The sequence below is a fragment of the Primulina tabacum genome, chromosome 10, assembly GCF_025594145.1.
Source record: "Primulina tabacum isolate GXHZ01 chromosome 10, ASM2559414v2, whole genome shotgun sequence".
NCBI classification, from domain to species: Eukaryota; Viridiplantae; Streptophyta; class Magnoliopsida; order Lamiales; family Gesneriaceae; genus Primulina; species Primulina tabacum.
This window is the reverse complement of record NC_134559.1, coordinates 40058133-40071423: the sequence shown is the minus strand read 5'-3', so window position 1 is coordinate 40071423 and position 13291 is coordinate 40058133. Positions and strand designations below refer to the sequence as shown.

Sequence of the window (13291 nt, the reverse complement as noted above, 5' to 3'; positions counted from 1 at the left end):
GCTAGGATGGGTAACCTCCCTGGGAATACTCGTGTCACGACCGTTTACGTTTTTATGGATAAACAGTCGAAATAATTGTTTTTAATGAGTTAACGTCTCCGGAGTAATCTACATACCCTTCTGCATAGAACCGGCTCACGACAACAAAAATCGCTAAGTATTCCTAGAAACCGAAAAAAAATAAGAAGAAGAAAATAGCGAATGTAAACTATTATTATGCCTGGGATAAAATAAAATAGAACCGTCAATTTCGGACTTCCTAAGCGGATTTCGAGGAAACGAAAGCTTAACAGAAGCGGAAAATCGCAAATTAGAGGGTTTTAGAGAAGAAATTCGGCTAAAATCGCCAGCTCATTGCGGAGTAAAAAGTCTCGTTCGTTTGCCTGTTTACAATCAAATTAGGCTACAATTTTGTCCAAATCCGGCAATGTTCGAGCTACGTTGATTTCACATGTCTTATCTGGTCCTGATCGAAATTCAAGTGATTTGAGCCGAAAATCATCTGTCAACAAGTAATAAAAATAGAAAAACACGAAAAGGGGTGCAACACGAGGACTTCCCAGGGGTCAACCATCCTAGTATTGCTCTCGCCCAAGCACGCTTAACTTCGGAGTTCTGATGGGATCCGGTGCATTAGTGCTAGTATGATCGCACCAGACATTGAGTTGAATGTTCATTCTTATATCCCTCGAGTACGTGTGGAACGGGCGGCGATGGACAACACGCGGCACTGCTCTCGCCCAATCAGAACCATGAAGTTAAGTGTTCTGGCGCGATGGCAGAGCTAGGATGGGTGACCTCCCGTGAAAGTCCTCGGTCGTGACCGTTTACGTAAATTATGGATAAAACAGTCGACATAATGTTTTTAATTAGTTAACTGTCTCCGGAGTAATCTGGGTCATACTCTTCGGCACAGAACCGGCTCACGACAACAAAAATCGCTTAATGTTCCCAGAAAATAGGAAAAAATAAGAAGAAAATAGCGAATGTAAAGCTTTTCTTATGCATGGGTTGCGATAAAGTGGAACCGAAATCGAATTTCGAACTTCCTAAGCGGATTTCTCGAGGAAACGGAAGGTTAACAGAAGTGGAAAATCGCAAATTAGAGGGTCTTAGAGAAGGAATTAGGTTAAAATCTCGCAAGCTCATTGCGGAGTAATGAGCCTCGTTCGTTGCCCGTTTACAATCAAATTAGACTACAATTGTTGTCCGAATCCGGCAGTGCCCGAGCTACGTTGATTTCACATGTCTTATCAGGTCCCGATCGAGATTCTCATGATTTGAGCCGAAAATCGTCTGTCAACAAGTAATCAAAAATAGAAAAACACGAAAAAGGGTGCCAACACGAGAACTTCCCAGGGGGTCACCCACCCCTAGACTGCTCTCGTTCAAGCACGCTTACCTTCGGATGTTCTGATGGGATCCGGTGCATTAATGCTGGTATGATCGCACCCGACATTGAGTGGGATGTTATTCTTATATCCCTCGAGTACGTGTGGAGCGGGGCGGCGATGGACAACACGCGGCACTGCTCTCGCCAATCAGAACCATGAAGTTAAGCGTTCTGGCGCAATGGCAGAGCTAGGATGGGTTGACCTCCCTGGAAGACCTCGTGTCGCGACCGTTTACATAAATTAGGATAAAAAATTCGAAATAATGTTTTTTATGAGTTACCCGTCTCCGAAGTAATCTGGGTCATCCCTTCCGCACAGACCGGCTCACGACAACAAAAATCGCTAAATGTTCCCAGAAAATAGGAAAAAAATAAAAAGAAGAAAAAAGCGAATGTAAAGCTTTTATTATGCCTGGGATACGATAAAGTGGAACCGAAATTGAATTTCGAACTTCCTAAGCGGATTTCTCGAGGAAACGGAAGTTAACAGAAGCGGAAAATCGCAAATTAGAGGGCCTTAGAGAAGGAATTCGGCTAAAATCTCGTCAGCTCATTGCGGAGGAATGAGTCTCGTTCGTTTGCCCGTTTACAATTAAATTAGGCTACAATTTTGTCCAAATCCGGCAGTGTCCGACCTACGTTGATTTCACATGTCTTATCTTGTCCCGATCGAGATTCAGATTATTTGAGCCGAAAATCGTCTGTCAACAAGTAATCAAAAATAGAAAACACGAAAATTGGTGCAACACGAGGAGTTCCCTGGGGGTCACCTATCATAGTACTGCCTCTCGCCCAAGCACGCTTAACTTTGGAGTTCTGATAGGATCCGGTGAATTAGTGCTGGTATGATCGCACCCGACATTGAGTGGATGTTTATTCTTATATCCCAAGAGTACGTGTGAGAAAGCGACGATGGACAACACGAGGCACTGCTCTCGCCTAATCAGAACCATGAAGTTTAGCGTTCTAGTGCGATGGGAAAGCTAGGATGGGTAACCTCCCCTTGGAAGTACTCGTGTCACGACCGTTTACGTAAATTATGGATAAAACAGTTGAAAATAATTTTTTTTAATGAGTTAAACGTCTCCGGAGTAATCTACGTAATATCCTTCTGCATAGAACCGGCTCACGACAACAAAAATCGTAAGTATTCCAAGAAACCAGAAATAAAAATAAGAATAAGAAAATAGCGAATGTAAAGCTATTATTATGCCTAGGATAAAATAAAATGGAACCGGAATAAATTTTGGACTTCCAAAGCAGATTTCTCGAGGAAATGAAAGCTTAACAGAAGCGAAAAATCGCAAATTAGAGGGTTTTAGAGAAGAAATTCGGCTAAAATCCCGCCAGCTCATTGCAGAGTAAAAAGTCTCGTTCGTTTGCCCGTTTACAATCAAATTAGGCTACAATTTTGTCCAAATCCGGCAATGTTCGAGCTACGTTGATTTCACATGTCTTATCTGGTCCTGATCGAGATTCAAGTGATTTGAGCCGAAAATCATATGTCAACAAGTAATCAAAAATAGAAAAACACGAAAAGGGGTGCAACACGAGGACTTCCCAGGGGTCAACCATCCTAGTACTGCTCTCGCCCAAGCACGCTTAACTTCGGAGTTCTGATGGGATCCGGTGCATTAGTGCTGGTATGATCGCACCAGACATTGAGTTGAATGTTCATTCTTATATCCCTTGAGTACGTGTGGAACGGGGTGGCGATGGACAACACGCGGCACTGCTCTCGCCCAATCAGAACCATGAAGTTAAGTGTTCTGGCGCGATGGCAGAGCTATGATGGGTGACCTCCCGTGGAAGTCCTCGGGTCGTGACCGTTTACGTAAATTATGGAAAAAACAGTCGACATAATTGTTTTTAATTAGTTAACTGTCTCCGGAGTAATCTGGGTAATACTCTTCGGCACAGAACCGGCTCACGACAACAAAAATCGCTTAATGTTCCCAGAAAATAGGAAAAAAATAAGAAGAAGAAAATAGCGAATGTAAAGCTTTCTTATGCATGGGTTGCGATAAAGTGGAACCGAAATCGAATTTCGAACTTGCTAAGCGGATTTCTCGAGGAAACGGAAGGTTAACAGAAGTGGAAAATCGCAAATTAGAGGGTCTTAGAGAAGGAATTTTGTTAAAATCTCCCAAGCTCATTGCGGAGTAATGAGTCTCATTCGTTTGCCCGTTTACATTCAAATTAGGCTACAATTTTGTCCGAATCCGGCAGTGCCCGAGCTACGTTTATTTCACATGTCTTATCAAGTCCCGATCGAGATTCAGATGATTTGAGCCGAAAATCGTCTGTCAACAAGTAATCAAAAATATAAAAACACGAAAAGGGGTGCAACACGAGGAGTTCCCTGGGGGTCACCTATCATAGTACTGCTCTCGCCCAAGCACGCTTAACTTTGGAGTTCTGATGGGATCCGGTGAATTAGTGCTGGTATGATCGCACCCGACATTGAGTGGATGTTTATTCTTATATCCCAAGAGTACGTGTGGAGAAAGCGACGATGGAAAACACGAGGCACTGCTCTCGCCTAATCAGAACCATGAAGTTTAGCGTTCTAGTGCGATGGGAGAGCTAGGATAGGTAACCTCCCTGGGAAGTACTCGTGTCACGACCGTTTACGTAAATTATGGATAAACAGTCGAAATAATTGTTTTTAATGAGTTAAACGTCTCCGGAGTAATCTACGTAATACCCTTCTGCATAGAACCGGCTCACGACAAAAAAAATTACTAAGTATTCCCAGAAAACAGAAAAAAAAATAAGAAGAAAAAAATAGCGAATGTAAAGCTATTATTATGCCCGGGATACGATAAAATGGAACCGGAATCGAATTTCGGACTTCCTTAACGGATTTCTCGAGGAAACAGAAGCTCAACAGAAGCGGAAAATCGCAAATTTGAGTGTCTTAGTGAAAGAATTCGGCTAAAATCTCGCCAGCTCATTGTGGAGTAATGAGTCTCGTTCGTTTGCCCGTTTACAATCCAATTAGCCTACAATTTTGTCCAAATCCTGCAGTGTCCGAGCTACGTTGTTGTCACATGTCTTAACTGGTCTTAATCGAGATTCAGATGATTTGAGCCGAAAATAGTCTGTCAACTAGTAATCAAAAATAGAAAAACACGAAAAAAGGTGCAACACAAGGACTTCCCAGGGGTCAACCATCCTAGTACTGCTCTCGCCCAAGCACGCTTAAGTTCGGAGTTCTGATGGGATCCGGTGCATTAGTGCTGGTATGATCGCACCAGACATTGAGTTGAATGTTCATTCTTATATCCCTCGAGTACGGGTGGAACGGGCGGCGATGGACAACACGCGGCACTGCTCTCGCCCAATCAGAACCATGAAGTTAAGTGTTCTGGCGCGATGGCAGAGCTATGATGGGTGACCTCCCGTGGAAGTCCTCGGGTCGTGACCGTTTACGTAAATTATGGAAAAAACAGTCGACATAATTGTTTTTAATTAGTTAACTGTCTCCGGAGTAATCTGGGTAATACTATTCGGCACAGAACCGGCTCACGACAACAAAAATCGCTTAATGTTCCCAGAAAATAGGAAAAAAATAAGAAGAAGAAAATAGCGAATGTAAAGCTTTTCTTATGCATGGGTTGCGATAAAGTGGAACCGAAATCGAATTTCGAACTTGCTAAGCGGATTTCTCGAGGAAACGGAAGGTTAACAGAAGTGGAAAATCGCAAATTAGAGGGTCTTAGAGAAGGAATTTGGTTAAAATCTCCCAAGCTCATTGCGGAGTAATGAGTCTCATTCGTTTGCCCGTTTACAATAGAATTAGGCTACAATTTTGTCCGAATCCGGCAGTGCCCGAGCTACGTTGATTTCACATGTCTTATCAGGTCCCGATCGAGATTCAGATGATTTGAGCCGAAAATCGTCTGTCAACAAGTAATCAAAAATAGAAAAACACGAAAAGGGATGGAACACGAGGAGTTCCCTGGGGGTCACCTATCCTAGTACTGCTCTCGCCCAAGCACGCTTAACTTTGGAGTTCTGATGGGATCCGGTGAATTAGTGCTGGTATGATCGCACCCGACATTGAGTGGATGTTTATTCTTATATCCCAAGAGTACGTGTGGAGAAAGCGACGATGGACAACACGAGGCACTGCTCTCGCCTAATCAGAACCATGAAGTTTAGCGTTCTAGTGCGATGGGAGAGCTAGGATGGGTAACCTCCCTGGGAAGTACTCGTGTCACGACCGTTTACGTAAATTATGGATAAAACAGTCGAAATAATTGTTTTTAATGAGTTAAATGTCTCCGGAGTAATCTACGTAATACCCTTCTGCATAGAACCGGCTCACGTAAAAAGAAGAAAATAGCAAATATAAAGCAATTATTATGTTTGGGATACAATAAAATGGAACCGGAATCGAATTTCAAACTTTCTAAGCGGATTTATCGAGGAAACGAAAGCTTAACAGAAGCGGTAAATCGCAAATTAGAGGGTCTTAGAGAAGGAATTCGGCTAAAATCTCGTCAGCTCATTGCGTAGTAATGAGTCTCGTCCGTTTGCCCGTTTACAATCAAATTAGCCTACAATTTTGTCCAAATCCGGCAGTGCCCGAGCTACGTTGATTTCACATGTCTTATCTGGTCCCGATCGAGATTCAGATTATTTGAGTCAAAAGTCATCTGTCAACAAGTAATCAAAAATAGAAAAACACGAAAAGGGGTGCAACATGAGGACTTTCCATGGGGTCACCCATCTTAGTACTGGTCTCGCCCAAGCACGCTTAACTTCGGAGTTCTGATGGGATTCGGTGCATTAGTGCTGGTATGATCGCACCCCACATTGAGTGTGATTTTTATTCTTATATGCCTCGCGTACGTGTGAAGCGGGCGACGATGGACAACATGCAGCACTGCTCTCGCCCAATCAAAACCATGAAGTTAAGCGTTCTGGCGCGATGGTAGATCTAGGATGGGTGACCTCCCTGTGAAGACCTCGTGTCGCGACCGTTTACGCAAATTATGGATAAAACATTTCGAAATAATTGTTTTTAATGAGTTAACCGTCTCCGGAGTAATCTGGGTCATACCCTTCCGCACAGAACCGGCTCACGACAACAAAAATCGCTAAATGTTCCCAGAAAATAGGAAAAAAATAAGAAGAAGAAAATAGCGAATGTAAAACTTTTATTATACCTGGGATACGATAAAGTGGAACCGAAATCGAATTTCGAACTTCCTAAACGGATTTTTCGAGGAAACGGAAGCTTAACAGAAGCGGAAAATCGCAAATTAGAGGGTTTTAGAGAAGGAATTCGGCTAAAATCTCGCCAGCTCATTGCGGAGTAATGAGTCTCGTTCGTTTGCCCGTTTACAATCAAATTAGGCTACAATTATGTCAAAATCCGGCAGTGTCCGACCTACGTTGATTTCACATGTCTTATCTGGTCCCGATCGAGATTCAGATTATTTGAGCCGAAAATCGTCTGTCAACATGTAATCAAAAATAGAAAAACACGAAAAGGGGTGCAACATGAGGACTTCCCTGGGGTCACCTATCCTAGCACTGCTCTCGCCCAAGCACGCTTAACTTCGGAGTTCTGATGGTATCCGGTGAATTAGTGCTGGTATGATCGCACCCGACATTGAGTGGGATGTTTATTCTTATATCATTCGATTATGTGTGGAGCGGGCGGCGATGGCAGAGCAAGGATGGGTGACCGCCCTTGGAAGTCCTCGTGTCGCGACCGTTTACGTAAATTATGGATAAAGCAGTCGACATAATTGTTTTTAATGAGTTAACCGTCTCCGGAGTAATCTGGGTCATACCATTCGGCACAGAACCGGCTCACGACAACAAAAATCGATAAATGTTCTTAGAAAATAGGAAAAAAATAAGAAGAAGAAAATAGCGAATGTAAAGCTTTTATTATGCCTGGGATACAATAAAGTGGAACTGAAATCGAATTTCGAACTTCCTAAGCGGATTTCTCGAGGAAACGGAAGCTTAACAGAAGCGGAAAATCGCAAATTAGAGGGTCTTAAAGAAGGAATTTGGCTAAAATCTCGCAAGCTCATTGCGGAGTAATGAGTCTCGTTCGTTTGCAAGTTTACAATCAAATTAGTCTACAATTTTGTCCAAATCCGGCAGTGTCCGAGCTACGTTGATTTCACATGTTTTATCTATTCCTGATCGAGATTCAGAGGATTTGAGCCGAAAATTGTCTGTCATTAAGTAATCAAAATAGAAAAACACGAAAAAGGGTACAACACGAGGACTTCTCAGGGGGTCACCCATCTTATCACTGCTCTCGCCCAAGCACGCTTAACTTCGGAGTTCTGATGGGATCCCGTGCATTAGTGCTTGTATGATCGCACCCGATATTGAGTTGGATGTTTAATCTTATATCCTTCGAGTATTTGTGGAGCGGGCAGCGATGGACAACACGCGGCACTGCTCTCGCCCAATCAGAACCATGAAGTTAAGCGTTCTGGCGCGATGGCAGAGCTAGGATGGGTGACCTCCCTGGGAAATCCTCGTGTCGCTACCGTTTACGTAAATTATGGATAAAACATTCAAAATAATTGTTTTTAATGAGTTAATCGTCTCTGGAGTAATCTGGGTCATACCCTTCCGCACAGAACCGGCTCACGACAACAAAAATCTCTAAATGTTCCCAGAAAATAGGAAAAAAATAAGAAGAAGAAAATAGCGAATGTAAAGCTTTTATTATGCCTGGGATACGATAAAGTGGAACCGAAATTGAATTTCGAACTTACTAAGCGGATTACTCGAGGAAACGGAAGCTTAACAGAAGCGGAAAATCGCAAATTAGAGGGTTTTAGAGAAGGAATTCGGCTAAAATCTAGCCAGCTCATTGCGGAGTAATGAGTCTCGTTCGTTTGCCCGTTTACAATCAAATTAGGCTACATTTTTGTCCAAATCCAGCCGTGCCCGAGCTACGTTATTTCACATCTATTATCTGGTCCCGATCGAGATTCAGATGATTTGAGCCGAAAATCGTCTGTGAACAGGTAATCAAGAATAGAAAAAGACGAAAAGGGGTGCAACACGAGGACTTCCCAGATGGTCACCCATCCTAGTACTGCTCTCGTCCAAGCACGCTTAGCTTCGGAGTTCTGATGGGATCCGGTGCATTTGTGCTGGTATGATCGCACCCGACATTGATTGGATGTTTATTCTTATATCCCAATAGCACGTGTGGAGAAGGCGACGATGGACAACACGCGGCACTGCTCTCGCCCAATCAGAACCATGAAGTTAAGCGTTCTGGCGCGATGGCAGAGCTAGGATAGGTAACCTCCCTGGGAAGTACTCGTGTCACGACCGTTTACGTAAATTATGGATAAAACAGTCGAAATAATTGTTTTTAATGAGCAAGCCGTATCCGGAGTAATGAGTAAGCCGTATCCGGAGTAAGTATTCCCAGAAAATGGAAAAAAAAAATAAGAAGAAGAAAATAGCGAATGTAAAACTATTATTATGCCTGTGATAAGATAAAATGGAACCGGAATAAAATTTCGGACTTCCTAATCGGATTTCTCGAGGAAACGGAAGCTTAACAGAAGCGAAAATCGCAAATTAGAGGGTTTTAGAGAAGAAATTCGGCTGAAATCTCGCAAGCTCATTGCGGAGTAATGATTCTCGTTCGTTTGGCAACAATTTTGTCCAAATCCGGCAGTGCCCGAGCTACGTTGATTTCACATGTCTCATCTGGTCCCGATCGAGATTCAGATGATTTGAACCGAAAATCGTCTGTCAACAAGTAATCAAAAATAGAAAAACACGAAAAGGGGTGCAACACGAGGACTTCCCAAGGGGTCGGTCACCCATCCTAGTACTGCTCTCGCCCATGCACGCTTAACTTCGGAGTTCTGATGGGATCCAGTGCATTAGTGCTGGTATGATCGCACTTGATATTGAGTGGGATGTTTATTCTTATATCCTTCGAGTATGTGTGGAGCGGGCGGCGATGGACAACACGCGGCACTGCTCTCGTCCAATCAGAACCATGAAGTTAAGCGTTCTGGCACGATGGCAGAGCTAGGATGAGTGACCTCCCTTGGAAGTCCTCGTGTCGCTACCGTTTACGTAAATTACGGATAAAATAGTCGACATAATTGTTTTTAATGAGTTAACCGTCTCCGTAGTAATCTGGGTCATACCATTCGGCACAGAACCGGCTCACGACAACAAAAATCGATAAATGTTCCCAGAAAATAGGAAAAAAATAAGAAGAAGAAAATAGCGAATGTAATGCTTTTATTATGCCTGAGATACGATAAAGTGGAACCGAAATCGAATTTCGAACTTCCTAAGCGGATTTCTCGAGGAAACGGAAGCTTAACAGAAGCGGAAAATCGCAAATTAGAGGGTCATAAAGAAGGAATTTGGCTAAAATCTCGCAAGCTCATTACGGAGTAATGAGTCTCGTTCGTTTTCCCCGTTTAAAATCAAATTAGTCTACAATTTTGTCCAAATCTGGCAGTGCCTGAGCTACGTTGATTTCACATGTTTTATCTATTCCTGATCAAGATTCAGATGATTTGAGCCGAAAATCGTCTGTCATCAAATAATCAAAAATAGAAAAATACGAAAAGGGGTACAACACGAGGACTTCTCAGGGGGTCACCCATCCTAGCACTGCTCTCGCCCAAACACGCTTAACTTCGGAGTTCTGATGGGATCTTGTGCATTAGTGCTGGTATGATCGCACCCGATATTGAGTTGGATGTTTATTCTTATATCCTTCGAGTATGTGTGGAGCGGGCGGCGATGGACAACACGCGGCACTGCTCTCTCCCAATCAGAACCATGAAGTTAAGCGTTCTGGCGCGATGGCAGAGCTAGGATGGATGACCTCCCTGGGAAGTCCTCGTGTCGCGACCCTTTACGTAAATTATGGATAAAACATTCAAAATAATTGTTTTTAACGAGTTGATTGTCTTTGGAGTAATCTGGGTCATACCCTTCCGCACAGAACCGGCTCACGACAATAAAAATCGCTAAATGTTCCCAAAAAATAGGAAAAAAATAAGAAGAAGAAAATAGCGAATGTAAAGCTTTTATTATGCCTGGGATACGATAAAGTGGAACCGAAATTGAATTTCGAACTTACTAAGCGGATTACTCGAGGAAACGGAAGCTTAACAGAAGCGGAAAATCGCAAATTAGAGGGTCTTAGAGAAGGAATTCGGCTAAAATCTAGCCAGCTCATTGCGGAGTAATGAATCTCGTTCGTTTGCCCGTTACCAATCAAATTAGGCTACAATTTTGTCCAAATCCGGCAGTGCCCGAGCTACGTTGATTTCTCATGTCTTATCTGGTCCCGATCGAGATTCAGATGATTTGAGCCGAAAATCGTCTGTCAACAAGTAATCAAAAATAGAAAAACACGAAAAAGGGTGGAACACGAGGACTTCCCAGGTGGTCACCCATCCTTGTACTGCTCTCGTCCAAGAACGCTTAGCTTCGGAGTTCTGATGGGATCCGGTGCATTAGTGCTGGTATGATCGCACCCGACATTGAGTGGATGTTTATTCTTATATCTCAAGAGTACGTGTGGAGAAGGCGACAATGGACAACACGCGGCACTGCTCTCGCCCAATCAGAACCATGAAGGTAAGCGTTCTGGCGCGATGGCCGAGCTAGGATGGGTAACCTCCCTGGGAAGTACTCGTGTCACGACCGTTTACGTAAATTATGGATAAAACAGTCGAAATAATTGTTTTAAATGAGTTATCCGTCTCCGGAGTAATCTGCGTCATACCCTTCCGCACAGAACCGGCTCACGACAACAAAAATCGATAAATGTACTCAGAAAATAGAAAAAAAAATAAGAAGAAGGAAATAGCGAATGTAAACGGATTTCTCGAGGAAACGGAAGCTCAACAGAAGCGGAAAATCGCAAATTAGAGGGTCTTAGAGAAGGAATTCGGCTAAAATCTCACCAGCTCATTGCGTAATAACGAGTCTCGTTCGTTTGCCCGTTTACAATCAAATTAGCCTACAATTTTGTCTAAATCCGGCAGTGGCCGAGCTACGTTGATTTCAGTCGAAATAATTTTTTTTAATGTGTTAACCATCTCTGGGGTAATCTGCGTCATACCCTTCCGCACAGAACCGGCTCACGACAACAAAAATCGATAATTGTTCCTAGAAAATAGAAAAAAAATAAGAAGAAGGAAATAACGAATGTAAAGCTATTATTATGCCTGGGATACGATAAAATGGAACCGGAATCGAATTTCGAACTTCCTAAGCGGATTTCTCGAGGAAACGAAAGCTTAACAGAAGCGGTAAATAGCAAATTAGATGGTCTTAGAGAAGGAATTCGGCTAAAATCTCGTCAGCTAATTGCGTAGTAATGAGTCTCGTCCGTTTGCCCGTTTACAATCAAATTAGCCTACAATTTTGTCCAGATCCGGCAGTGCCCGAGCCACGTTGATTTCACATGTCTTATCTGGTCCCGATCGAGATTCAGATGATTTGAGCCAAAATCGTCTGTCAAAAAGTAATCAAAAATAGAAAAACACGAAAAAAGGTGCAACACGGGGACTTCCCATGGGGTCACCCATCCTAGTACTGCTCTCGTCCAAGCACACTTAACTTCGGAGTTCTGATGGGATCCAGTGCATTAGTGCTGGTAGGATCGCACATGACATTCGAGTGGGATGTTTATTATTATATCCTTCGAGTACGTGTGGAGCGGACGACGATGGACAAAACAGTCGAAATAATTGTGTTTAATGAGTTAACCGTCTCCGGAGTGATCTACGTAATACCCTTCCGCACAGAACCGGCTCACGACAAAAAAAATCGCTAAATGTTCCGGAAAATAGAAATAAAAAATAAGAAGAATCAAATAGCGAATGTAAAGCTATTATTATGCTGGGATACGATAAAATGGAACCGGAATCGAATTTCGGACTTCCTAAACGGATTTCTCGAAGAAACGAAAGCTTAATAGAAGCGGAAAATCGCAAATTAGACGGTCTTAGAGAAGAAATTCGGCTAAAATCTCGCCAGCTCATTGCGGAGTAATGAGTCTCGTTCGCTTGCCCGTTCACAATCAAATTAGCCTACAATTTTGTCCAACTCCGGCAGTGCCCGAGCCATGTTGATTTCACATGTCTTATCTGGTCCCGATCGAGATTCAAATGATTTGAGCCGAAAATCGTCTGTCAACAAGTAATCAAAAATAGAAAAACACGAAAAGGGGTGCAACACGAGGACTTCTCAGATGGTCACCCATCCTAGTACTGCACTCGCCCAAGCACTCTTAACTTCAGAGTTCTAATGGGATCCGGTGCATTAGTGCTGGTATGATCGCACCTGAAATTGAGTGGGATGTTTTTTCTTATATCCTTCGAGTACGTGTGGAGCGGACGGCGATGGACAACACGCGGCACTAGTCTCGCCCAATCAGAATCATGAAGTTAAGCGTTCTGGCGCGATGGCATAGCTAGGATGGGTGACCTCCTTGGGCAGTCCTCGTGTCGCGACCGTTTACGTAAATTATGGCTAAATAGTAGAAATAATTATTTTTAATGAGTTAACCGTCTCCAGAGTAATCTACGTTATACCCTTCCGCAGAGAACAGGCTCACGACAACAAAAATTGTTAAATGCTCCCAGAAAATGGGAAAAACAAAACAAGAAGAAAATAACGAATGTAAAGCTATTATTATGCCTGGGATACGATAAAATGGAACTGGAATCGAATTTCGGACTTCCTAAACGGATTTCTCGAGAAAACAGAAGCTTAACAGAAGCGGAAAATCGCAAATTAGAGGGTCTTAGAGAAAGAATTCGGCTAAAATCTCGCCAGCTCATTGCGGAGTGATGAGTCTTGTTCGTTTGCCCGTTTACAATCAAATTAGCTTACAATTTTGTC

The 13291-nt window shown here is 43.0% G+C and overlaps 13 non-coding genes and 3 pseudogenes across 13 annotated transcripts; all 16 read right to left on the bottom strand.

The window, feature by feature from the left end:
• Window positions 1-538: 538 nt before the first annotated feature.
• On the bottom strand, window positions 539-656 carry LOC142517479 (5S ribosomal RNA). Its single transcript, XR_012813224.1, has one exon. It is a non-coding gene; the product is annotated as a 5S ribosomal RNA (ribosomal RNA).
• A 677-nt stretch (window positions 657-1333) lies between these two features.
• Window positions 1334-1454, bottom strand: LOC142512482 (5S ribosomal RNA; annotated as a pseudogene).
• Window positions 1455-2130: 676 nt separating this feature from the next.
• LOC142510931 (5S ribosomal RNA) lies at window positions 2131-2250 on the bottom strand (annotated as a pseudogene).
• A 682-nt stretch (window positions 2251-2932) lies between these two features.
• Window positions 2933-3050, bottom strand: LOC142514491 (5S ribosomal RNA). The gene has a single exon (XR_012810381.1). It is a non-coding gene; the product is annotated as a 5S ribosomal RNA (ribosomal RNA).
• Window positions 3051-3733: 683 nt separating this feature from the next.
• LOC142515673 (5S ribosomal RNA) lies at window positions 3734-3852 on the bottom strand. Its single transcript, XR_012811506.1, has one exon. It is a non-coding gene; the product is annotated as a 5S ribosomal RNA (ribosomal RNA).
• Window positions 3853-4534: 682 nt separating this feature from the next.
• On the bottom strand, window positions 4535-4652 carry LOC142506736 (5S ribosomal RNA). Its single transcript, XR_012805018.1, has one exon. It is a non-coding gene; the product is annotated as a 5S ribosomal RNA (ribosomal RNA).
• A 683-nt stretch (window positions 4653-5335) lies between these two features.
• LOC142507626 (5S ribosomal RNA) lies at window positions 5336-5454 on the bottom strand. Its single transcript, XR_012805879.1, has one exon. It is a non-coding gene; the product is annotated as a 5S ribosomal RNA (ribosomal RNA).
• Window positions 5455-6094: 640 nt separating this feature from the next.
• LOC142506427 (5S ribosomal RNA) lies at window positions 6095-6213 on the bottom strand. The gene has a single exon (XR_012804721.1). It is a non-coding gene; the product is annotated as a 5S ribosomal RNA (ribosomal RNA).
• A 684-nt stretch (window positions 6214-6897) lies between these two features.
• Window positions 6898-7015, bottom strand: LOC142511025 (5S ribosomal RNA; annotated as a pseudogene).
• A 620-nt stretch (window positions 7016-7635) lies between these two features.
• LOC142509427 (5S ribosomal RNA) lies at window positions 7636-7754 on the bottom strand. The gene has a single exon (XR_012807601.1). It is a non-coding gene; the product is annotated as a 5S ribosomal RNA (ribosomal RNA).
• Window positions 7755-8436: 682 nt separating this feature from the next.
• LOC142512351 (5S ribosomal RNA) lies at window positions 8437-8555 on the bottom strand. Its single transcript, XR_012808831.1, has one exon. It is a non-coding gene; the product is annotated as a 5S ribosomal RNA (ribosomal RNA).
• Window positions 8556-9188: 633 nt separating this feature from the next.
• Window positions 9189-9311, bottom strand: LOC142507623 (5S ribosomal RNA). The gene has a single exon (XR_012805876.1). It is a non-coding gene; the product is annotated as a 5S ribosomal RNA (ribosomal RNA).
• Window positions 9312-9995: 684 nt separating this feature from the next.
• LOC142506905 (5S ribosomal RNA) lies at window positions 9996-10114 on the bottom strand. Its single transcript, XR_012805178.1, has one exon. It is a non-coding gene; the product is annotated as a 5S ribosomal RNA (ribosomal RNA).
• Window positions 10115-10797: 683 nt separating this feature from the next.
• LOC142506380 (5S ribosomal RNA) lies at window positions 10798-10916 on the bottom strand. The gene has a single exon (XR_012804674.1). It is a non-coding gene; the product is annotated as a 5S ribosomal RNA (ribosomal RNA).
• A 1020-nt stretch (window positions 10917-11936) lies between these two features.
• On the bottom strand, window positions 11937-12055 carry LOC142515977 (5S ribosomal RNA). The gene has a single exon (XR_012811797.1). It is a non-coding gene; the product is annotated as a 5S ribosomal RNA (ribosomal RNA).
• A 558-nt stretch (window positions 12056-12613) lies between these two features.
• On the bottom strand, window positions 12614-12732 carry LOC142513894 (5S ribosomal RNA). Its single transcript, XR_012809817.1, has one exon. It is a non-coding gene; the product is annotated as a 5S ribosomal RNA (ribosomal RNA).
• Window positions 12733-13291: the final 559 nt, after the last annotated feature.